The 25,235-nt window shown below is 36.0% G+C and overlaps 1 protein-coding gene across 2 annotated transcripts in view; it reads right to left on the reverse strand.

Moving 5' to 3' along the window:
• Spopl (speckle type BTB/POZ protein like) overlaps positions 1–21,085 on the reverse strand; it is a 56,236-nt gene extending 35,151 nt beyond the window's left edge. Inside the window, exon 1 of one of the 2 annotated variants that reach the window (XM_071619215.1) lies at positions 20,846–21,085. The gene's annotated coding sequence lies outside the window, so the exon portion shown is untranslated. The remainder of the gene's footprint in view (positions 1–20,845) is intronic. The other variant, XM_071619214.1, reaches the window with a different exon arrangement.
• Positions 21,086–25,235: the final 4,150 nt, after the last annotated feature.

Here is a 25,235-nt window from a genome sequence, read left to right on the forward strand (position 1 = left end):
AATAGTAATATTATCTCTGGAACTATGAAGGATAGCAGAAATAACCTTTCCTAAATACAGTTTTTGAGATTTTTCTTGCCTTTTAAATTTTTTTATAATTTGGACCCTCCATCAGATATTACATCTGCCATTACTGCTGCTGCTCTCACACTGCATCTCTCTAACAGCTTCCATTCACTTTCAGTGCAAGTGATGTGAGGTATAGTTGGGAAAAGACTGATACCTAAAACATCTTGGGAGCTGTGTAACCTTTGAAGGAACTTCCTGGAGTAAAGAAAAAATAATTTATAGTTTGATTGGGCTATTGCTAACACAGTTAAATACCCCTTGAAAACTCATTAAAATATACCTATTAGATAGATATGTGTATAAACTCTGGAAAGTTTTTAAAACGTTTTTAAATAGTTTTACAACTTTATCCTTTTCTGGCCCTCAGCTTTCTCATTTTCAAAAAGGGAATAATTTCCTCACAGAAAGATTACATTTGAGTATTAAAGGACATAAGATCTACGAAGTATTTAGGACAATTCCTGCACAATTAGTTGACAATTCAGTATTCACTAATATTAAATCTAGGCATTTTTCAAACCCACCTGACTACCAAACAGTCATTCAAAGAAAAATTATGTTTTCCTCCTCTCCCCTCTATCACCCTTCCCAAACCTTTTCTGTTCCAGGAAAATTTGGCTAAATATTTAATTAAACCCCAACAGTTCAACCATACAAATTAATGGGTATGTTCAAATTCATACTTACAAATTTAATTGCCTTTCAATACATGTATATACGATGCTTTGATAGTATCCTCTTTTACTCGCTCCTTCCACCTCCCCTTCCCTAGTAATCCCTCTACTACTTTCAGGTGGTCTCTCCCCGCCCCCAGATTACACATATGAAAAAACAGGAGATACTTGTCTTTTTCTGTCTTATTTCACTTAACATGATACTTTCCAATTCCATCTTTTTTATTTATTTTTTTAATACTAGGAATGAAAACCTGGTATGCTGTATCACTGAGCTACAGCCCCAACCCTTTTTACTTTGAAATAGGGTCTTGCTGAATTACCTATGTTGGGATTGAATTTGCAATCTTCCTGAGTAAGCCTTCCAAATCATGGGATTATAGGCATACACTGCCATATCCAACTACTACTTTCCTGCAAATGACATGATTTAATATTCTTTATGGCTGAATAATATTCTACTATGTAGATATATGATATTTTCTTTATTCATTCATTTGTTGAGGGGAACCACGACTGATTCCATTGTATGGTTATTGTATGGACCTTATTTCCTTAGTGTGACATACCCAAGAACCCACACAAATTTTTAGAAAATCATGAGTCTTTTGATTTCTTATTTCTTCTCCTGCTTCATTTAAAGATAGTCATAATCTTTGACCTTAAATTGCTGACATCATCTTTACTCATTTGTCCCAAAACTAACCTGCTGTAATTTGCTCAAAAGTCTAATGCTCCAATGAAAGGAAACTAAACAGTTATTAAATATTCCACTTGTAATAACTGCTGAAAATTATAAAAGGTATTCATTAATTCTGCAATATCCTGCCAATCTCAAAAAATTAAGAATAGTCCTTCCAACATCTCCACTACTCTTGGAAATCTATCAAGAAATGACTATTCATCCATTTATGTAAACATTTATAGAATTTATTTCCTGTATTAGCCCTCTGAGGAAAAATGTTTCATTACAATTATGGTAGTTAACTCCATACTTTGAAAATATAATGGTGTCAAAGTTAACAGTTCCTTTCCTAGAGTTCAAATCACTTTAAAATATCTCAACAATACTCCTTGTTCTAGAATTTACATTTTTACATTTGTCTAGCATTTACTGAACAAACACTTATTAAATACCTAAAAAGGTCAGGCACTGGTGAAACAAAGATAAGGTTAGAGAGGCAAATACTAAAGAAGATGAAGCGGAACTGCTGAAATAATATCCTTTTCTTACATTTGTGAAGAGTCTAGAAAACAGACCTGAGAGCAGTTACTTTTTCCAGCTTCCTATTTTTCACTTCTACCAAAACTGTTTGCCAACTTGCATGAGCATACTTTCTTATGTTCTTCTCCCTTGCTACCATCTAGTCACCTCTCTTCCAATTGGGCTCCCTTGTTGAAGACTTCAGCACTTGTTTCCCTACTTCATCTTCTTCACTATTCCCTTCATTACTTGCAATGATTTCATACTTGCAGTTTTGTTTACCAGCATCAAACTGTCTTGACCTTTCTGAATAATCTTGCCCATTTAACATTTTCTCTTATTTTTTAAAAAATATTTTCTCAAAATGAACCTCAGTTGATCTTTTTACAACAGAACTTTTCTGTCATCAATACCTAATCACCAATATTCCTTGACCTCTTCCCATTATTCTTATTAATCCCCATTATGTCTTTGTTTCCTTGCTTACCAAACCCAAGCACACAATGCAACATTTCAAATACTCCCTAGCAGGCATTCTTAACACTTCACTGATCTTTTACCACAACCATTCTGTAATCCCTCCATCCCATATTAACCTAATGACCCACATTCTGATGTAGAGGATCTTAAAAAGAAGCATATGCTTTCACTAAACATGTACTTCTGTTTAACAGCTGTCCCAAATAAAAATCATACCAAATAATGAAATAATTATTGTAAGTTTATACCTAAAAACACTGTAGCAAGAGCTTTCAGACCACTCTTTCTAATACATTAATCAGGAATGTACCTATTAAAATTTAAATTAAATAAAAATTTAGTGCCTCAGCTGTATTTGACTCAAATTTTTAAGTATTCAGTAGACACATGTAGCTTGTGGCTATCATACTGGAAAGCAGAGATTATAGAACATTTCCTTCATGGTACAAACCTCTATTCAACAGAGCTACTCAACATATTCTATGGGAAGACTGCTTGGTCACAATATCAGTTCACATAACCTATAATTTCCCACTGTTCTTGTCTACTGCTATCTTGGTGACTTCAGGAATCCTTCAAGGGAGCAGCAATGAATATGTTCTATGTTCATACATCCAAAGTGGCCAATAAGGGCAGAAGCATCAAATGTTTCTCTTGCCATCACTCAAGACAGACAGGAGTTAGCTGTCCCTAATTATTAGTTTCCTAATCCACTTCTAATCATGGAGATTCATCCTATATTGTCATTAAAGGAAAGTGTTGGCTACATTGTACCTTGAAAGAGGGAAAGAGACATGTCCTCAGTAAGTACCTTTCATGTTTTACTACAGTAAATTCTTACCACTGCACATATACCTCACATCTTACTAGATTAGACTATCTTAGAAGGTGTAAGTCAAGTCTACCCAAACCCACTCAGGCTTTTCATAATGCAATTATCAATAAAAGCATTTCATTAAAAAATAAATATTAGTACAACTATTGAATCAAGCAGGATGTTGGTGTTAGTGGATATATGAGCAACGTCAAGGAAAGGGGTGTGAAAGGAGAAATAAGGGGCAGGCCAAGAGAAGAGTCTCAAGACCAGGTAATGCGAAAACCAAGCTCAGCTGCAGCCAGAAGGAAATGTTTTATCAGGAAACCTCTCACCACCTCAAACTAGTTCAAACATGTCCCCAGAGCAGGAGTAATAAACTGCAATACATCTGAAGGTAGTAAACCGTGGCAAATTGTAATATCACTAACAATACTGTTTTGAATCCCATTGTTGGCTTTTGAAGGGAATGCTGGGACAGTACATGTGCCCTTGGCCCAGGAGTTATAACACAAGCCTGTCAATCACATCTGCCAATCATGTGACTTAGGGAATGGGTAAGAACAAAACTCAAACAAGACTGGGCAATAAAAGATTGAACCCAAATCCTGAGTCGCTCCTGCTAAGATGACCCACTCTCATATTCTGAGTGTACTTTCACTTCTTGGTTAATATAATCTTGCTCCCAACTGCTTCTGTGCCTCATCTGAAATCTTTCCTTGGAGAACACAAAATCGAGTATTTCTAGGACCCTGTAACACTGGGGCAAAAGACAAACTGGCTGCCTCACACTAAAGCAGGACCTATAAAAACTTTTCTAGATGAAAAAATTTTTCTAGTTTTTCATCTAGAAAAACTTTTGGGAATTCTTAAGTTTATAAAAGTTCTGGGAGAAAATTGGGCAAAACAGCAAACCTTAAAGCATAATAGAAATTACACATTACATATCCACAGACATTAAAATGGCTTAATTCTCCTTAAAGAAAAGCTCCTTAGTTTATCAGAAAGAAAGTGAAAGAGGGAGAGGGAGAGATGAAGGACAAGCAGGGGAAGAAGGAAAAAAGAGGAAGAGGAGGAGAGCACTTTAAGGACATGAATGGCATTGTAGCTCTTCTGATAAGTTAATTAAGAGTCCAGTGACTAGCAAAATTCGGTAACTGTTTATGAATACCTAGAGCAGATATTCATCAAATGGCTGCTCTGTCTTGGAATAGGACTTTGCAGCAGGAAGAAATGAAGTCATATATAAAAATATTAGCAATATAAAGTCACATGAAAATGTTAGGAAACGAGCTTATCTGCAGTCAAGAGTTTCAATAAATGAAATCATATGCCCCAAAAGTACAGAAATGGCATTTCCCTACATATAATTCTAGTAATCTACACTCATCAAGAAATGAGAAGTCTAGCCACAGTCCTAACACTGAAAAGAACACAGAAACGTTTTTTGCATTCCTCGTTTTCAATACATAATATTGAAAAATACATATTAACATTCCCTTTAGTGTTTTAAAATTCCACAAATAACAAAAAATAAAATACAAAACAACACACAGCATGCTGTAAGCATATGGTAGATTATTTTCTCAACATTACTTACAATTTCTAAAAACTGAGTTAAGTTCTGCTATGTAGCATTTACCTTCTTTAAAGGGTAGCAAAACCTCATAAGATTGTGAATGAACATAACCTACAATCTGTGTAGTCACTCAAGTAAGATCAAGTGCATTTAAGCATTCAGTAATTAAATGTTTGGACAATGTGGCAGACTTACTAAATAAAACGAAACAGGCTACAAAACTTTTCACCAGCTTGCAAAATCTTAAAACTTTTTTTTTTTTTTATGTTGTAGCAAGCTAGGTAAAAATGTACTATTTGTCAAAAAGAAGTAAGCTACACTATAATTTTCATGGCAGTCTTATTTCCCTTAAATAATACTTACTACTTTATATTCTGTATCTTACCAACTGGAAAGGTTGGAATCATCTTACAGGTTTTGTGAAAAACACAGACCTCTATTCCACTTTCACTGTGTGTGTACATGGGAAGTGTCCATGGGAAAAGGAATATGGTGTTTATTTAAAGAAAACATCCTACTCACCATGTACTACCCCATTAACACCCACCAGAATAGCTAAAGAATCAGACACAACACCAAGCAAATGTTGCAGAGTGTGTGGGACAATTACAACTCTAATCCACTATTTAGAAGATTATAATTTTGATAATCATTGGGGAATATATACTAAAAATGAACAAAAGCATATATACAGCCCAACAATTATACTACTAGATACATTCCCTAGAGAAATGTAGATCTGTGCACCCAAAGACAGGTACAGGAATATAAAAATATTATATAATGCCCTATTTATTATAGCTCCAAACTGGAACAACCTAGATTATCCATCAAGAGAATGGATAAATTATGACATATATACACAGTCATACAATGGAATACTATAGAGCAAGGAGAATGAATATGCTACTGCTACTTATGACATGGCTGATCACAATGACATATAATCAGGGTAAGAAACCAGAATAGACTACACATGCTATATTATAATGTACATGTCTTTGAATGGATATTATATTTCAAAGTTTACTGAAAAAAGTAGACATATTTAATAAATAAATAAGCAACCCCAATACCTTGAAGTTTATAATAAAGTCTTGTTCCCATTGTTCAGTAAAACTGAACACATTTAAGTCTATTCTCATGCTAATTTAAAACATTTTGGTATTAAAACCAAGAAGACTATATTAAGACAATACAATGCAAAAGTGAAATTTTTTTCATTTTTGAAAAAATTTTAAAAGAATTTTAATATCGAAGGTCTCCCCTTCCCCCACCAACCTGACCACACTGAGATCTATACCTCCTTTTTCATCTCCAACAGTTTCTCTTCTCTGCCATTTACTTTGCAGAAACAGTTGAGAAGCATACCTACCCTAGTAGGGTAGTTAAAGGATGATTAAAACAAAGAGGCAGTGTGTGGGGGTGTGTGCATGTATGTATTTTACTCAGCACCATGCCTAAGTACTCAATAACTAGAAACTATTTACAAAGCCCAAAGAGCGAATTCATCATTATAAACACAGAAATTGGAATTTAATAATTGGTCAATAAATATCTGTAAAGTAAATTAATGCTATTACCCCTCAATAAAAAAAAAAAAAACACACAATGGGGGAAAAGTAAAAAATAGGAATGGGGGAAAAATCAAGAAGTTCAAAGTAGGGACTTAAGCTATTTTTGTTACCAAGGAATATGACAAGACTTTAAATCTTAAAGACAAACCAACAAAGTCATGTGTATAGAAAACCATTAAAATAAAAACAGCCTCAGTAATACCTTTCTTCACATATACCACAAGACAAAAGTGGTATGTTTTAACTAAAACTAAATGTCTGCAATATTGAAACACTTCAAAATTACTCACGAATGAATTCCTTATGAAGTTGACAAAAATCTTAAGCCAATCAAGGTTAAGATCACTATCATAGCTCATTAATATTCTGACTAAATCAGTATTATCAGAGATAAAAAGGAAACCAGATCTCAGCAGAACCTTTACATAATATTATTTTTTAATTTTTTTATTCTAATTTGTTATCTATGACAACAGAATGCATTAAAATTCATAATATACATATGGAGCACATTTTTTTTTATCTCTCTGGTTGTATACTAAGTATACTCAAACCATTCCTGTCTTTATACATGTACTCAGGGAAATGATGTCCGTCTCATTCCACCATTTTTTTACACCTCCCCTTACCCGCCTCCCTTCCTTTGCCCTATCTAGAATCTTCACATGCTTCCCCTCCCAACCCCACTATGAATCAGCCTCCTTATATCAGAGAAAACATTCACAGTATTATTTTTAATGAAAATAAAAATATAACTTTAATGTCAGAATTGTAAAGGCTACAATCTTACATTAGTTTTAAAGGACAAATCAAGAAAGTATTTTATTGTGTGCACAAAATATGAAAGAACCATTTGATAAGGTCCTTTTACTCTTCCTTTAAGTAATCATCTACTTGTATACCTTGGGCATGAATATTTTTAATTAACAAAATATACAAAAACTTAACTACATGGGAAGTACTAGTTTAAATATAAATATAATTCATTTAGTTATCATAACTTTAGGAGGTGGTACAATCATCATTTCAAATTTACAAAGGAGAAAACCATGACTAAATAACCAGCCTAAAGTCAAAAGTCTGTTAAATTGCAGGATGGTTGCATATGCTCTTAACCTCTATGATATGGTGCCTGGAAAGTTCTTGAGCAAAATTTGTCCTGACTTCACTCCACATTGGGAGTTTAGTTGTTCTGAAGATCTTGAGTGACGATCCTAAAATAAGGCAGTATTAATTCTATGTTTCACCAATTCTAAGACATCTATTTTGTCACATTTTAACATTTCTGAAATAGATGGCATCTAACAATTGGAATTCACAGTGTTCTCTATTTAGGTCCATAAAATAATAATGCATCTGGCAATTGACAAGCAATTATAATTCAAGATATTTTATATGTGTTTTTCTGGGCACCAGGGCACATATGTATAATCCCTAGAACTTAGGAGGCTGAGGCAGGAGGTTTGCAAATCCAAGGCCAGCCTCAGGAGGCCCTGTTTTTTTTTTTTTTAAACACTTTTTTTTTGTAGTTGTAGATGGACAGTATGCCTTTATTTGTTTATTTTTATGTGGTACTGAGGTTCGAACCCAGTGCCTCATGCATGCTGGGCAAATGCTCTGCCACTGAGTTATAGTTCCAGCCTGAGACCCTGTCTTAATAAAAAATAAAAAGGAGTCAGGAGCAGTGGTTCATGCCTTTAATCCTACCAACCTGGGAAGCCAAGACTGGAGAATCAAGTTTGAGGAGAGTCTCTTCAATTTAGCAAGGCCTTCAGCAACTTAGTGAGACCCTGCCTCAAAATAAAAAATAAAAAGGGCTGTGGATGTGGCTTAGTAGTAAAGTACCCCTGGGTTAAATACCCAGTATGAAAAAAAGGGCTGGGAATATAGGTCAGTGGTAGGGAGCAACAGGGTTCAATTCCTAGTATTGTAAAAATATACATTAAAAAAACAAATAAAAATAAAAAGGACATGTCTTTCCTTTTAATTAAAATGATTTATGAGGAAATTTAGTGCAAAACTATATTTATACTATAGTAAGTTATTAATTTCTCAGGCTCATTTTCAAGTTAACCTGGTTAGGATAAACCAGGATCATGTTCAAATAAACTCTTAAGAAAAAAATACTGATTTCACCATACAAGTTGAGAAGGACATTTTTTTTCATAAAAGACTTGGGAAGGGGAGGCAAATAAAACAACAATGAAAATAAACCAGACAAGTTAGAACATAAAAATGAACAACAATAAAGCATAAACCACAATACTACTTAATTCAAGCGAGTTCTCAAATGCCATTGATAAAAATGCTCAAATTAAAATTTCCATGTTTTAAAAGATGGACTTACTCTACTTAAGTATCTACGCTCCACTAAAGCTTTTCCAGTAAAACCAGACATATTAAACTTAATTGTGATGTTGAATTTGTGAACTTAAAAGTTTAAACTTATCCTAAGAGATGCCAACCCAAAATTGAATTCAATTTATGAAACGCAATTCATTTAAGTGTTTGTTGTATTTGTACTTTTCTTAGCAATTTCAAAACAAGTTTATATTCACTGTTATTTATTTTTATTTTTTGTCTTGCAGCATGAAAACTATTTATCTTTCAAGGGAATTCGCCCTAAACCAAAAAAAAAAAAAAAAAAAAGTTGCATCCAAATGACAGTTGAAAAAATACTTGGAGTACTTTAATATTTACTTTTAAAATCAGTTATTTTGTTAGGCATAAAAAGGGGGTATTATATAATGATAAAGGAGTCAATTCTCACAAATAAATAAAAAAATAAGATCCTTAATATGCATGCATCTAACAACAGATGCATTATTATTTTATGATAGAATTGTAAAGAGAAATATATCAACACACAAGGACTCTGCTAACAGAAATGAGCAGATCCAGCAGGAAGAAATTAGTTAGGAAATAAGATGAACTCAACAGCACTATCAATTAACTGGAATATAATGTGTATCTATAGACTACTTTATCCAAAAACAATAGAATAAATGTTTTTCTCAAGCACACATGGAACAATGGCCAAGAGATGACATCCTGGGCCAAAAACACACCTTAAGAAATACCATCTGCTCTCAGCACAACAGTATTAAAATAGAAATTAATAAAATAGAAAGGTAATGAGAGACACATGTACAAATACTTGGAGGTTAAATAACACATTTCTAAATAACACAAGGGTCAAAGAAGAAACTGAGAAATATAAAAATATTTTAAACTAAATGAAAATGAAAACAAAGCTTATTAAAATTTGTGAGGTGCAGCAAAAGCAGAGTTTGAGGGAAATTAGTAATGACAGAGGCATATAGTTGGCTCTCTGTATCCATGGGTTCCACAAATTTGTGGACTTAACCAATCACAAATTGGGGGGAAAAACTGCATCTACACTGAATATTATAGTATTTTTTCTTATTGTCATTTATCCCTTAAACAATACAGTATACCAACTATTTATATAGGATTTACATTGTGTATGGTGGCACATCACCTATAATCCCAGCAACTAAGAGACTAAGGCAGGAGGATTTCAAGTTCAAGGACAGTCTTGACAATTTAGGGAGACCCTGTCTCAAAACAAAAAATAAAAAGGGCTAGGGATTGTCACTCATTAGTTCAGCACCACCAACTTTCAATCCCTAGGATGGAATTAAAAAAAGGATTTACCTCATATTAGGTATTATAAGTAATCTAGAGTTGATGTAGAGTACACAGAAGAATGTGTATAGGTTATCTGAAATTACTATGCTATTTTATATAAGGAACACGAGCATTCACAATTCTGTTATTCACAGTAGATCCCAAGATGAATCCCCCATAGATATCAAGGGACAATGGTTATTAAAAAAGAAAATAATTTAATAAATCATCTAAACTTCCACCTTAGGAAACTTGAAGAGAAGTAAATTAAACACAAAAGTAGTAGAAGAAAAAAATAAAGATTAGAGGAGAAATCACTAAAATTAAAAACAGAAAATCAAAAGGAGAAAAAAAAAAAATCAATGAAAACAAAAGTTTTTTTTTTGTTTTTTTTGAAAAAACAAAAAGCTTCTAGCCAAGCTAACCAAGAAAAAGTGAGAGACACATGCACAAGGCCCTCGGTTAAATCCCCACTACTACCAAAAAAAAAGAAAGAAAGAAAAGAAAAAACAGACCACCAAGATGGTCTAAATCGAAAGAAACTGAATAAATAATGAATAACCTATCAAAACAGAAAACACCAAACTCAGATGGGTTCACTGGTGAATTCCACCAGATTTTTAAAGAAGAAATTTTTATCAATTCCCTACAAACTCTTTTAGAAGATTGAAAGAAAGATAATACTTCCTAATTTATTGTATGAATATTAAAACCAAAGACATTAACAAGAAAAGTACTAATAAATATCTCTCATGAACAGAGAGAAAATTCCTCAACAAAATATTAGCAAATCAAATCTAAAAATATATTTTAAAAACTTGGGTATCACATCTAAGTGGAACGTATCCTGGGAATACTGGCTAATTCAGTATCTGGAGGTTAATTAATATAATTTATCACCTGATATATCAACAGATCAAATAAGAAAAATTTCATGATCATATAATAGATACAGAAAAAATATTTGACAAAATTAAATGCCCCTTCATCTTTAACACTAGTTAATAGGGGAAACTTTCTCAGCTTGATTTTTTAAAAAAGCCAACCAAACAAAAAAAAAACTACAAAATAACCTAGTTAACATCATACTTGGGGGTAAGAAATTGAAGCTTTCCCAGTAAATTCAGGAAGAAGGGAAAGATGTCCCCTCTCACCACTGCTTTTTTTCTACATTGTACAGGGAGGCTTAGCTAATACAAAAATACAAGAAAAAGGTTGGGGCAGAGGGGATAAAGATTGGGAAGAAGGAAATAAAACTGTTCACAGATGAATCAGTAAAAACCTACTGGAATTAATTAGTGACTATAGCAATGTTGCTGGACATAAAGTTAATATGCCAAAGTCAATTACCTTCCTAAATACCCAGCAATGAACAAGTAGGATCTGAAATTAAAAATACTGTATCATGTACATTAGCAACCCCAAAATTGAAATATTTGTTAGATATATATCTAACAAAATGTGTACAAGATCTATGTGGAAACCACAAAATTCTGATGAAATAAATCAAAGAACTATATAAATGGAGAGAGATTCCATATCAAAGGGCAGAAAGACAGTGTCAAAATGACAGTTTTTTCCAACTGATCTACAGATTCAATGAATTCTAGTTGAAATCCCAGCAAGTTATTTTGTGGATACTGACTCTAAAATTTATGTCAAGAGTCAAAAGACCCAAAACAGTCAACACAACACTACAAGAGAACTTAGTTGGAAGACTGACACTACCAACTTTAAGATTTACTATAAATTCACAATAATCAGGACAGTGTGATATTGGTGGAAGAGAATACATATAGATCAATGGAATAGAGCAGTGATCCCAGAAATAGAACAAATGATCAACTGATCTTTGACAGAGAACCAAAGGAAATACAATGTAGCAAATACCGTTGTAAGAGGAAAAAACAAACTTGCATGCTCTCATGCTCAACAAAAAACATTTATTTAGGTGACCTCCCAGACACCAATTCACCAGTAGACAATAGCTCAATGTTTTATAAATAATTCAATTCTGGCACTATCTAAATAGAGCATCAGATCTCATGGGTTAAGGGATCAAATATTATTCAAGAATTTTCAAAAAATTTAAAAATTTTTAAAAAAGGAATTTTCAGAGCTTGACCTTCAGCCTATCTCACACACACTTCCCAGACGTCAAGTGGATGAGGCTGAAAGCTCTAATCATTCAATCTGCTCAGCACTTCTTTCATTGACTGGCCCCATCCTTAGGCTATCTAAGGGAGCCCACTCTCAGTAACCTCATTAGCATATATTCAGAAGTTATCAAAGGGGCTCATTATGAGGGGGAAAAAAAAGATATTCTACCACTCAAGAAATTCCAAGTGTTCTAGGAGCTATATGACAAAACAGGAGACAAAGAAGCTAAATTTCACATTATATAACAATAGTCCTTTCAACAAATGGTGCTGGACCCAAAGAAATAAGTAGAAAGGAGACATAAAGAAACGACAAGGAAATAAGATGATGAACACCACCATATCAGAATCCTGAGATTGACCAGACCACAGAAACCATCCTGACTTCACCAAACCGATATTATTCCTATATACTTCCCCATACCCATCCCTCACCAAGTTTCCTTTAAAAGACAACTGGAGAACCCCAAAACCATTTCTCTCACTTTTGAGATGGCCCATATTCTCCCATGAATGTGTATTCCTTGCTTTACCTCACAGGCATTGAGAATGCCCACATTTTCCCTTGAACATGTATCTACTTTCCTAAATCTATCTATTCCTCTACCTGATACATGATTAAATTCTTTTCTATCATGTAAACTAATAACCCTCACTAGTCCTCTGTCAAGTTCCCCCTTTCTCTCCTGGAACTCTTGGAGACACCTTTCCCCTATAACAAAACTACTGAACATTCACATAAGAAAAAAAATCCAGACACAGACTTTTTATACCTTTCATAAAAACTAACTCAAAATGGATCATAGATACACCTAACTGTAAAATGCAAAACTATAAAACTCCTACAAGACAACAGAGGAGAAAATCCAAATGAACTTGGATTTGGTGGTAACTTTTTAGAGATAAAACTAAAAGCACAAGACATCAATTAATTGATAAGCTAGTCTTTATAAAAATTAAAATTCCCTCCTCTGCAAAAGAATGAAGACAAGCCACAGACTGGGAGAAAATACTTACAGTAAAAGACATATCTGATAAAAGACTGCAACTGGATACACACACACACACACACACACACACACACACACATATATATATATAAAACCTTCAATCTCAGCAATAGGAAAACAAATCAACTGAAAAATAGGAACTTCCTTAATAGACACTACACCAAAGAAGATATAAATAAAGTAAAACAAGCACATGAAAAGAAGCTTCACCTCATCTGTCATCAAAGAGATGCAAATTAAAACAATGTGATATACCATATACCTATTATAGTGGCCAAATCCAGAACACTAACACCAATTGCTGATGCAGATGTGGAACAAAAGGAAGTCTCTCATACATTGCTGGTGGGAATGCCAAATGGCACAACTAGTTTGGACGACAGTTGAGAAGCTTCTTATAAAACTAAATATATTCTTACTATACCATCCACTCAAAGGAGATAAAAATCTGTCTTCATAAAAAAGATCAGCTAGTTCACAGCACCTTTATTCATAATTGCTAAAACTTTGAAGCAATCAAGATATTCTGTAATACAATAAACAAACTGTGGTACATCCAGATAATGGAATATTGTTCAGCATTAAAAAGAAATAAACTAGGGGCTAGGGCTGTGGCTCAAGCGGTAGCGCGCTCGCCTGGCATGCGTGCGGCCCGGGTTCGATCCTCAGCACCACATACAAACAAAGATGTTGTGTCCGCCAAATACTAAAAAATAAATATTAAAAAAAAAAAAGAAATAAATTATCAAGCCATAAAAAAAAATATGGGGAAAACTTGTACTAAGTGAAAGAAGCTACTCTGAAAAGGATACATGTAGTATGACTTCATCTCTATCACATTTGTTAAAATACAAAACAGTAAAAAACATAAATAGTAATTAGGTATTAGGGGTCTATGGTCATTGTAATGAGAGAAAGATAAACAGGTAGCAAAGAGGACTTTTAGGTCAGGAAACTACTTTGAATGACACATACCATAATAAATCTGCCCAAATTCATAGAATACATAACACTAAGAGTGAATCCTAATGTAAACTATAGACTGGTGGTAACAATACATCAATAGATTCATCACTGTAACAAATGTACCACTATGGTATGTCATTGTTATAATGAGGGATGTAATGTATGTGTGGGCGCAGAGAGTTATTTGAGAAATCTTTGTAGCTTTTACTCAAGTTTGCTATGAATCTAACATAGCTTTTAAAATAATTAAGTCTATTTTTTTAAAAAAAAATCAATTACTTGGAGTACAGGGCAAGGAAGGAGAGGTATAAGTGTATTTTATACAAGATAAAAACAAATAAATCTGCTTCAGAAAATACACCCAGACCAAATAACAATGGTTCCTTCTTTATTAACAAACCTCAAGTTATATTTTAAAAGCTTGTTAGTACTTTTTTAGTTCACTACAACCTTTCAGATCTGCATTAACTATTGAGAATGAAACCTTTGTAATTGTTATACTTAACTATATTTATCTTTTATCTAATATAGAATGTAAACAAACACAATAATCTAAAGAAGGGTAGACATATTTTATAAATACACTCATATTGCACAGATGTATTTTTCCATTGTACTTTTTTCTTCAGGTGTATGCAGACCAATTCCAATCATAGTTTGAAGTAATGTGATTTTATTTAAGATCAGAAACTGTTTAAATCTGCTAGCCTTTGCCTATGTAAAGTCCAATCTCAGTTACATTACATGATTTAGAATATAATATTTAAAATTGACAACTAGTAAGAACCACAAAGAGCTGGGCAGGGTGGTACATGCCTTGCAATCTCAGCAACTTGGGAGGCTGAGGCAGGAACAACAGGTTCAAGACCAACCTTAAAAACTTAAGTGAAACCCCATCTTAAAACAACAACAAAAATTAAGATTAAATTAAATACAAAAGGCTGAGATGTACCTCAGGGTTAAAGTGCCCCTGGGTTCAATCCCCAGCAGCAATAAATAAATAAATAACTTGTAAAACAAAATTTTTAAAGTTATAATTTTTAACATAAAATTTAAGGAAGACTACCTTAGATTAGAATAATATAAAAATGTTTCTAAAATAACTCAACAAAACATTTCAGTAGCAGGTTTTGATAGTCTACTCTTCTTTTACTTTAAAGCCTATACCTTCCTTCTAGAACTTTCATTTACTGTGCTGTAACAATCTATTATTAACATCATTTTCCCTTCTATCTCACTATTTTCTATGGGAACTTAACTACACCAATTAAGGTTTTGTCATTTACACTATCCACAATTCCTGTCTGTGCATGCTTTCAGAATAACTGAAATATCATTTCTTTAAGTTCCTCTAGTACTGCACTGCTGTCTCCACCTAAGTTTAAACTGCCTTTCAGAAACACTCTGCCCTAGTGTCATTTTCCTTTGAAAGTCTTCCCCAGTGCCCCTTCTCTGCACCTAAGAGGCCATGCAAATAAATTGATATAACAGCACTATTTGCAATAGAATAACTAATAGTTAACTGCCTAGACTCTGAGTTCTAATCACATACCTAAGTCTAGAATCCAGTGTATGATAGTGAAATCTTTAAAAACGATAGTCTGAATGAATACATTGTGTGGAAAAAAGTTTGAGATACTTATAGAATATCCAGATGGTTATAAACAAAACATGGGGCTGAGCTAAGGAAGGAAAATATAGCTCATGCTATAGATATGATAATTTTATTCTAAATTCAGGATAGAGCTTTGGCAGACTAAAACAAAATTAATCATCAAATGGTTTATGGAAGGACTAATGAGAAATACAAAATTTTCTCCATGTTGCTAAATCCAATGTGTATTCTTGAGTCCAAAATTTATGTGATTTTTCAGCTGCGTTCAAAATAGTTGACTGCCCACTCTTGCCCCTTTCAAACAGTTTACTGCCACAGCTTCAGTAATGCAAAGGAAAATATCCTCTAGCCTCTAGCTACTCCTTCTCAATATCCTTTGTTTCATTTCCTTTTTCCTATGTTTAAATGTTGAAGATTCACTGGGTTTTAGACCAAAGCCGCCTTATCTTCTGGTTTTTTTTTTTCCCCCCTTAGGCAACCTCATTTCCTACTTCAAGGCTTCAATGATAAACTATAGGCTGACTTCCCAAACTTACAGTCCAAATCTGTTTCCTGAGCTCTAAAGTTACATATGCAACTGCTACTAGACATCTCCACTTGTCTGTCTCCCTCTTTTAAACTCCATGAGCTTTACTTCCCCCCTTTCTTGATACTACCATACAACCTCCTCCAATATTTCCTAACTTAGGTTAAAAAAAAAAACAACTATGGAAATCAGCCTTCTCCTTTCCCTAGCCTCCTAATCTAATCTTAAGTATCACCAAATTCTATCAATTTTACCTCACAAATATTTGTCAAGTCTATGACTGTCATCCTGGACTAAAGATTCCATCATAATCTCCTACCTATTTTCTTTTTTTATGGTGGTGCCACACATGGAACACGGGTCCTTGTGCATGACAGGCAAGCGCTCTAAGAAACATTCCCAGTCCTCTAGATTACTCTTTAATAGCTGAACTCAATGTTATTCAAAGTGTAGTCTGTGAACTAATACTGGCCCACAAATTTTAGAAACTTTATATAACAATTTGACAGATCAAAACATACATTTTATAGTGGGTCACTAAAGTACTAGTACAAACTGGAAATTCAAACAGAATTGGTCCTTCACACAGTTAAGTTTGATAAGCACAGGTCTAAATCGGGGTCTCTGCATTTACACTTGCTTCTCTCCAATCTGTGCTCTGCAGAGCAGTCAAGTGATGTTTTTCATGCAAAAATCTGTGTAATTTATTCAGTTATTAAACAGTGGCTTCCTGTTGCCCTTAGGGTTAAGTACAAAATGCTTACCATGGATTTTGGCCATTGTGATCTGCTTTGGCCTCATTTCAGATAAACCACCCTGTGTTAAGGTCCAGTCTCTATTGAACCTTCCAATTCTAGAAAATTGAAATAGCCAGTATCACTTGGGTAACTACCCTTCACCTTTTAGGTTTCAGATTAAAATTATCTCTTCAGAGAAACATTCCTCTTAAGGATGAGTGGGCTTTCATTATTTAAATAATTTTCCTTTATAGCAGTTATCATCTAATTATTATTATTTTTTGTTTAATTTCTTTATTTCCCCACTGACTTTTGTCTCCATGAATTCAGTTGCCCTCTTTTCATTATCATATGTCACCAGAGCCTAGCAAAGTATATGGCACAGATGAATTGTTCAATAATTTTTGCTAAGCAAGCAAATCCAACTCAGGAAACAGTGAGTAGATGAAATATAAATGCCTTCAATATCTGGCCATATGTAAGGCTTGAGATAAAATTGGGTACCAAGTGCTTTAGAAAAGTTATATCTTCTTTATTGATCTTAAAAAAAAAAAAAAAAAAAACACCGAAAAAGACAGGAAAAGCCCATTGTTCCATTAAAAACAGGATTTTCAAAAAGGTAAAGAATTTTACAAAGCAGACAAGAAAGTGACAGGTCTAAGGGTAAAAGACTCTAGAGCCATACTGCCCGGCTGCATTGCTTAATGAGCTAAGATCTTGTGGAAGTTAAGTAATCTGTTTTCCAAAGTCCTCATTTGTAAAATGATGGTATTAACAAAGCCTTCTTTAAAAGTTTACTATGAGTTTAAATGAATATATAAAATTTGACAGTGCTTGGTGCAGTGTTCTGTTAGCAGTTATCATTATCATTAACATTAACATTTCTCACTTAAATTTTTTCTGCTTGTCAATGCCATGCTAGAATATAAATTACAAAAAAGCAGAGTTTGTATTATTATTATTCCCTGATAGAGCTGTTTCCCACCAGGGTCCCGCAGGAATTATGGACTATGAAAACTCATTTGTGTTACTATTTACTCATTTCTCTCAAAAATGGTATACAACTAGTATCATGAAAGGTACATAGCAAAGTAAGTAATATAACTTGATTTTTACTGGGACTATGACTAAGAAGGGCCACTCTCTTGTATCCCCAGTGCCTAGCATACAGCAGATGCTCGTTAAATACTTTTGGAGAGAATGTATATTTACAAAACCAAAAAACTAGTGAAATGCAATTCTGCACTAAAGGTCAATTTTATTCTACCACTTCAAAGTTTCTATAAACTTCAAGAGTCCGTTTCTAGGAAAGTCATTTTCTTCAAGCTGTGCTGCCTATACCATTCAAAGCCAAAAATGCAGAATGCAGACACTAGGCAACAAAGGAACAACTACTACAACAACAACAACAAAAAAAAAAAAAACAATGTTGGCAGGAATTATGCAGTAGTACAAGGTAGATGACAGGTAGAATATGGATACCCAGGAGAGAGCAAAGGATATTTTAGGCCAAGAAACAGCCTTAGCAAAGGCAGTATCACCCAAAGTACAGAGCACCAGGTAGTACAAAAATGATTTTAGGTTATAAATGGTAAACATGTTTATTTTGATAATTATGTACCTGTTTTACATGTAATTAGGATGCTAAATTGATATTTCAGATTTTACTATTTAGAACACTGGAGTAAATAATACCTACTTAGATTTTAAGTAAATCATATAAAAATGTATTAAGTAAATAATGATGCACAGGAGGAAAGCAAATATGGCAATACAGCATTTTAACAAGTTAATAAAATCTGATAAATACTGAGCTAAAGTATGTGAATGTCAAAGAACATAACAGGTTTTGAGAAAAAGTACCAGTCTTCTAAATGAAGACAAAGCTTTCTCCTGCAATGATTCAAGATAAAAGACAGATACCCACCAGCTTTGAATATTTCACTTCCAATACTAAAATTGCTATGCATAAAAATCTTCATTTTCCAGTATGACAAATCTGCTACATACTTCAACTACTCACTTATTCTCAAAGTGAAGTTAAAATTTTACAACTTCCAAATAGAGAAACAAAATAGGAAGTGACTTATCTGTAGCCCGACAATTCACTTGAAAACCAAGAGCTAGCCCTCCACTGGGTAATGCAAGCCTATAATCCCAGAGACTTGGGAGGCCAAGGCAGGAGTATCACAAGTTCGAGGCCAGCAATTTAAAAGATCCAGTCTCAAAACTAAAAAAAATAAAAAGGGCTGGGGATGTAGATCAGTAGTAAAGTGCCCCTGGGTTCAATTCCCCAGTACAAAATTAAAAACAAAAAAGAGGGAGCTAAAAAGCATTTTTCAAATAAGGAGAAATTAATTCATACAGTAATGAAATAATCGTAACACCAGAAAGGGTGTCAAATAAGAGTAAGAAAACAGCATTCCATTCTCACCTTCCTCTCAAAATTAACCTAATAGCCAAATCCGATCAAGCTAAGAAGCTAATATTTATTAATGTGCCACTGTTCTAAGTACTTTATTTGTATTAACATGTGCAATCCTTACTGCCCTATGAGAACCATCCCATTTTACAGTTCAAGAATACTAAAGCCCTGAGAAGTTAAATAATTTCCCCAAAGCCAGAGCTGGAAGGTGGTAGAGTAGAGGTTTAAATCCTGACAATTACACTACAAAATCTGAGCCCTTAACCACCAGGCAACATTTCTCTCAAGAATGAGGGGATAATCTGAAATATCCCACCAGTTCCATCATGGTGAAGAGATGTAATTTTCTAAGGTATAACCCTTTTACTCCTTCAGTTTCCTATCCAAGAACCAAGATTCTATTATAAGGAAGAAGAGTATTATACTGGGGCAAACTAGGCCCAGGATTATGCAAATACAGACAAAAAAAAAAAAAAACCATCAGGAGCTTCAAAAGGATGGCAGAGGGCTTAAAGATAATGTTCACGGACTTGGTTTTGGAAGATTAAGCAAAAAGTTAAGATAAGCAGAAGATTAATCTTATTTCTGCTGGGCTCTGTAACTGCTTTGAGGGAGAAAATTCTACTACCCCTTTCCTTTATGTTAAATCAGTGCACAAAAACAGATCCGAGAGGAAGAATTAGGGAAAAGGGTAGCAGCAAGAGAGCAGAGTCAAATTTGGTTCTTCAAGACTTGGACCCCTGAACCACACGGTTAGCTTAATGTACCCTTATAAAAGTGAGAATTTATGAGAAGGCAAATGTGTGCTTGGAGATTGCGGACAAGACCACTGGGTAGAGGCACTGAGTGGTTTGGAAAGCTGAGAATGCAGTTTAAAAGGAGCTAAAAGAACGATACTTTCGAGGGTCCGTGCCTGGGATGAGGAGGTATGGAGGTGGACGCTGCTGGGGCGGCGGGGCCAGTTTCTCCCTCAGGGCAGTACGCAGGACGGGCAAGAAAAGAAGGTATAAAGGGGGAGATACACAGGTATGAGAGAAGGGAGATCGGCAAGAGTAAAAGGGGCGAGGTCGTGGAGAAAATTAAGGGGATTATTGGTAGGCGGAGGCTGGGAAACCAAGCAGGGACGAGGACATCCCCAGAGGAAGTAAGAAACACCGGACGGAGGGCGGTCCGGGGGGCGGAGGATGGGGCTGGAGGCAACCCCTGTGAAGGCCGAAGGCGCGCCGCAGGAGCCGGGCTCCCGTTCCAAGAGGGATGCGGGCGCAGCGAAGGGCCCAGAGGAGGCCGCCCGGCCTGGAGAACAGAGGGGGAGGAGCGAGCGACCCGGGCCGCGCTGGGACCCCGACGGGGGAGGGGCACCTACCCGGACGTGCGGGGCGACGGCGAGCAGTCCTCGCGGCGGCTGCTCTCCGGCTGAGGCGGCGGCCGAGAGGGCCCCGGGAGCCGAGGTTGTGACGGCGGCGGCGGCGGGGGCGATGGCGGCGAGTCCCTGTGGCGGCCGCCTCTGCCGAGCCGCATCCCTCCGCCCCAGTCCACCCTCCTTCCCTATCTGCCGCTCCTAAACTTCTTCTCCGGGATAAACAAACCCGCCGCCAGGGGCGGCCGCCTCCGCCGCTCCCGCCCCCGCGCGCCCCCCCACCCCGCCCCGGGCCCGTCCGGGCTCCGGCTTCCGAGTTACGACTCCAGTCCCAGCCCAGCCCGGGAAGGCGCGTGCGCGGCGGCGGCTCGCGAGGCTCTTCCTGCCTCCTTCCTGCGCCCGGCACTTCCGGGCGGCCCGGATCCGCCGCCGGGTCTTGGAAACCGCCGCGTCTGCCCGGCACTGAGCACGGAGCCGGCCCAGGCAGCCATAGACCAGTGAGGGCGGGCCTCGCTTTGCCAGCACTCTACTTTCTCCAAGTAGGAAAACTTCCTTGCTTAAAAGCCCACTCATAGGCCTCCTAACTTGTCTAATCCGCTGAAGGGAACCTGTGCACGATTCCCACGGGGCTGTAGCAGTCTCTAGAAAGCCTAGGTACAACTTTTGAGAGCTCCTGTTGCGGTCCTAGAACTCTGGGAACCACCTTAACACAAGACAGCTGTACGGAGACAGCCACGGAAAATCGAGAACACTGGGTAGACAATTCAAAACAATTCTACAGTTTTCGGCTGGAGGAGATGTGTGGGAAGTCTCCGGCCAGAAGAGAGGGTCTGCGGAGATGGTTGGGACGTGCTGAAGACCTGGAGCAACCCAGGACTGGACGTTGGTACTTAAAGCTAAGCAGATGCCTGAAGAGAAGTAGGGACCACCTAGTATCTTCAGTCGTTTAGAGTTTTACAAAAAAGGGTGACAATAGAACTTTTTTTATTCAGCCCGCCCGTGGAGCGAAACACTTTTCTAGCTTCCAGGAGTCAACCTCACTAAAGAGGTTTTAGGGACCACAAGTTCCTGTTTTGCCAGTGCTGACATGGAATTCACTCAAGGATTTCAACTCTTTATTTTATGCATCAATCAACGAATTACTTACCTAGCTTCCCTAAAAAGGGAAGAGGAACAAAAAATTAAGTACTATATGAGGAGCACTGTGCAAAGCATATATATGTATCATTCTCTTTAATCCTCTCAATTTCTATATGACTTCATGGTAGAAATTCCTCCCATCTTACAGAAAAAAAAACGAGGATTAGAAAGGACAATTCACTCAAGGGTTACTAGAGTTTAAGAACAGGCAGATACCCCTCACTTTAATACTTGGCAGTATTATTCATGTAGTTAGGATGCAACATGCTTGGGATAGAAGCATCACCAGACTTTTTCAAAAAGCAGTAAGGTCAACTTAACCAGAGTTCAAGGTTGCCTTGGGTTGAGTAGATTCAATGTTAATGCAGACCAAGGAACTCTAAAAGTTAAAACATAAGTGGAAGTGAAATCTGGGGATATGACTGTGGTACAGCGCTTCCTCAGAAAGTGCTTGCCTAGCTTGTGCAAGGCCTTGGGTTCCATCCCCAGCACCACAAAAACAGCAGCAGCAACAAAACTAAAAGCATTGGGGAATGTAAGAGGAAATATTAGTGCAAACATTTCACCATCTCTAAACCCCAACAAATACTGTTTGCTATACTCATTGTGAGTCTTATTATTTTAAATATATGACAGAGGCAGTGGAAGTTATATGTAATTTTTTAAACTATTTAAACCCTGAATAGTATGTCAACCCCTTTTCCACTAATTAAATATTAAGCAACTAATAAATGTAATATGTTCAAGGAATCAAATTATAAGTCCTTCAGGTAGAAGGAAGTTCTACAATTGGGAGTTAAGATATGAATGATACTTGCTGATTCTTTACAATTAACAGTTCAGCCTGGGGATTGATTCAATAAACTTCAGCCACAAGGATGTTAAATTGTCACTTAGGGTGTTTCCAATAGTCACTTCCCTAAGCTATCACCTTGCCCTAGTGTTAGTTAAGGTATGCCATTCCTCCCTTCCTCACAATATTCAGTGACTTTATCCACTAATAAAGTGATAGTAAGTAGTAATATCAAGAATGAACATGGCTAGTAAATAATAAAACTGTGATTGTTTAGCAAAGTAAAAAATGACTTTAGCTGGTAACCCCAGCAACTCAAGTGGCTGAGGCGGTAGAATGGCAAGTTTCCAGGCCAACTTGAGCAGTTTAGTGAGACCTTGCATCAAAAAATAAAAAGGGTCGCATGGCCTGTATTCCCAGTCATCAGGACTCTGAGCCAGGGGGATCGCAAGTTGGAATAACCTCAGCAAATTAATGAGACCCTGTCTCAAAAAAATAAAAAGGGTTGAGGATGTAGCTCAGTGGTAAAGTGCTCCTGAGTTCAATGCCCAGTTCCAAAAAATTAAAATTAAAAGGATTGTGGTGTAGTTCAGTGGCAGAGTGCCCCTGGATTCAGTCCCCAATGCCAGGAAGGAATGGAGGGAGAGAGGAAAAAGAAAGCAGGCAGATGGCTTTATGACCAATAAACTTGTATTAAATCTTCATTTTATTCAAGTTATATTACCAATCCACAAAGAACTTTATATATTTTTGGTCCTGGGAATTGAACCCAAGAGTGAGCCACTGAGCTATATCCCCAGCCCACTCCTTTTTTTGTTTGTTTGTTTTTGAGACAAGTTCTCTCTAAGTTGCTGAGGGTCTCTGTTGCTGAGGCCACCTTTGAACTTGTGATCCTCCTGCCCCAGCCTCCTTGCTGGGATTACAGGAGTGTACCACTGTACCCAGTTGAGGTCAGTTTTCTGTAGAAAATCATTAATATTCCTCAGTGTATGTGGCTTATCTGGAATTCCTACTTAGCACATTCTCTGAACTTGCTAAGTATACATGAGCTCTAGACTTTGGAACTCCTTTACCCAAACTGAAAAGCCAATCCATCTTTCCATTTGGTATTTTAGTGACTGAAGCATCCTTTTTCTCTTTTGTAAATTAAAAGCCTTAGATGGTCCCATTCTATGGCTGAGTGCTGGATATGAACAATGGAGTCAACACTCCCTGCCATGCCACCTTCTGTTTTGTACTGTCATTTAAGTTAACTTATTAGCAAATACATGATCCTTAGGAATCTTAAGTGATACACTCTTCATACTTTTGCCCCCAGACATTATTGCCTATACCTTTTCCCAAATATGGTCTACCACATTCCTATGCTAGTCAGCTGGTCTCCACATATTTTTCTAACCATTATCCCCTTTGTCTTATATTTTCATCAAGGAAACCAAACTCAGCCCTTAGTTCTATAAGCTAATACTTATGATCATATCTTTAAAATGACTTTGGCTTTTGGAAATAATGGTAAAGAAAAGGATAACTCATTTGTTAATTTTTTGCATTTATAAATATTAGGCCTTTTACCTGGAAATACCAAAATCTATGTTTAATAATTTGTAATTTCTCATATATGAAATTTTGTTTTCTTTTCTCGTATCTGTTTCTTTCTCCATCTCAGGCTTTTGCCCTTCCTTGTAAATTCCTAGTTTGTGACACTTTTATTACATTATATTAATTTTTAAGGATATAACCAGCTTTAGAACTCAAGCATATATATTGTATATATACACAAGCACATGTATCGTACATATTCACAGTCCTTGTGTGGTGATGCCTACAGCAGAAAAAAAAAAAAAAAAAAAGTTCCCAAGTTTGATGTACTTTCCACTCAGAAGTTATTAACAAAGAATTCTTAGAGGACTGAGAAGAGGGCCAACCCAGAATTCTGAAAATAGGACCATTTTTTATTTTTTTAAGTTCTTCATTAACACCCTTTCTTTTATCTCCTCAGCCACATACTGTCAAATGTTTCAGAGAGATCCCTCATTTCAAATTAAATGAACACTCATTCATTTAACATTTGGGTTTTTGAATAATCTGTCAGGACAGTAGCAGAGATTTGTTTTTATTCTGTTAACATGTGAAGAGTAAAAGGTGAATTGCAGTTGAATAGTTGGCATACTGCTACAGTTTATAGCCATTCAAATATTAATTTTAATCAGGTTTAAAATATTTGGGGGATTCTTGAAATGCTAGTAATCCCTAGCTTCTGGATCATTAAGTGCCTAATGAATTAGAAATGGCGACATCTAAAATTGGGAATATATCATCTTGGAAAAGTCTTTGGTCATCCTACTTGTGGCTTTTCTATTCACAAGGTAATATCTGAAAAAAAATAAAAATGATTTCTACAGGATTTCCCAAGGACTCTAAGCATTCTTCTGGGCATCCCTTGATGACTCTCATCCTAG

Source organism: Marmota flaviventris, chromosome 11 (genome assembly GCF_047511675.1).
Source record: "Marmota flaviventris isolate mMarFla1 chromosome 11, mMarFla1.hap1, whole genome shotgun sequence".
NCBI classification, from domain to species: Eukaryota; Metazoa; Chordata; class Mammalia; order Rodentia; family Sciuridae; genus Marmota; species Marmota flaviventris.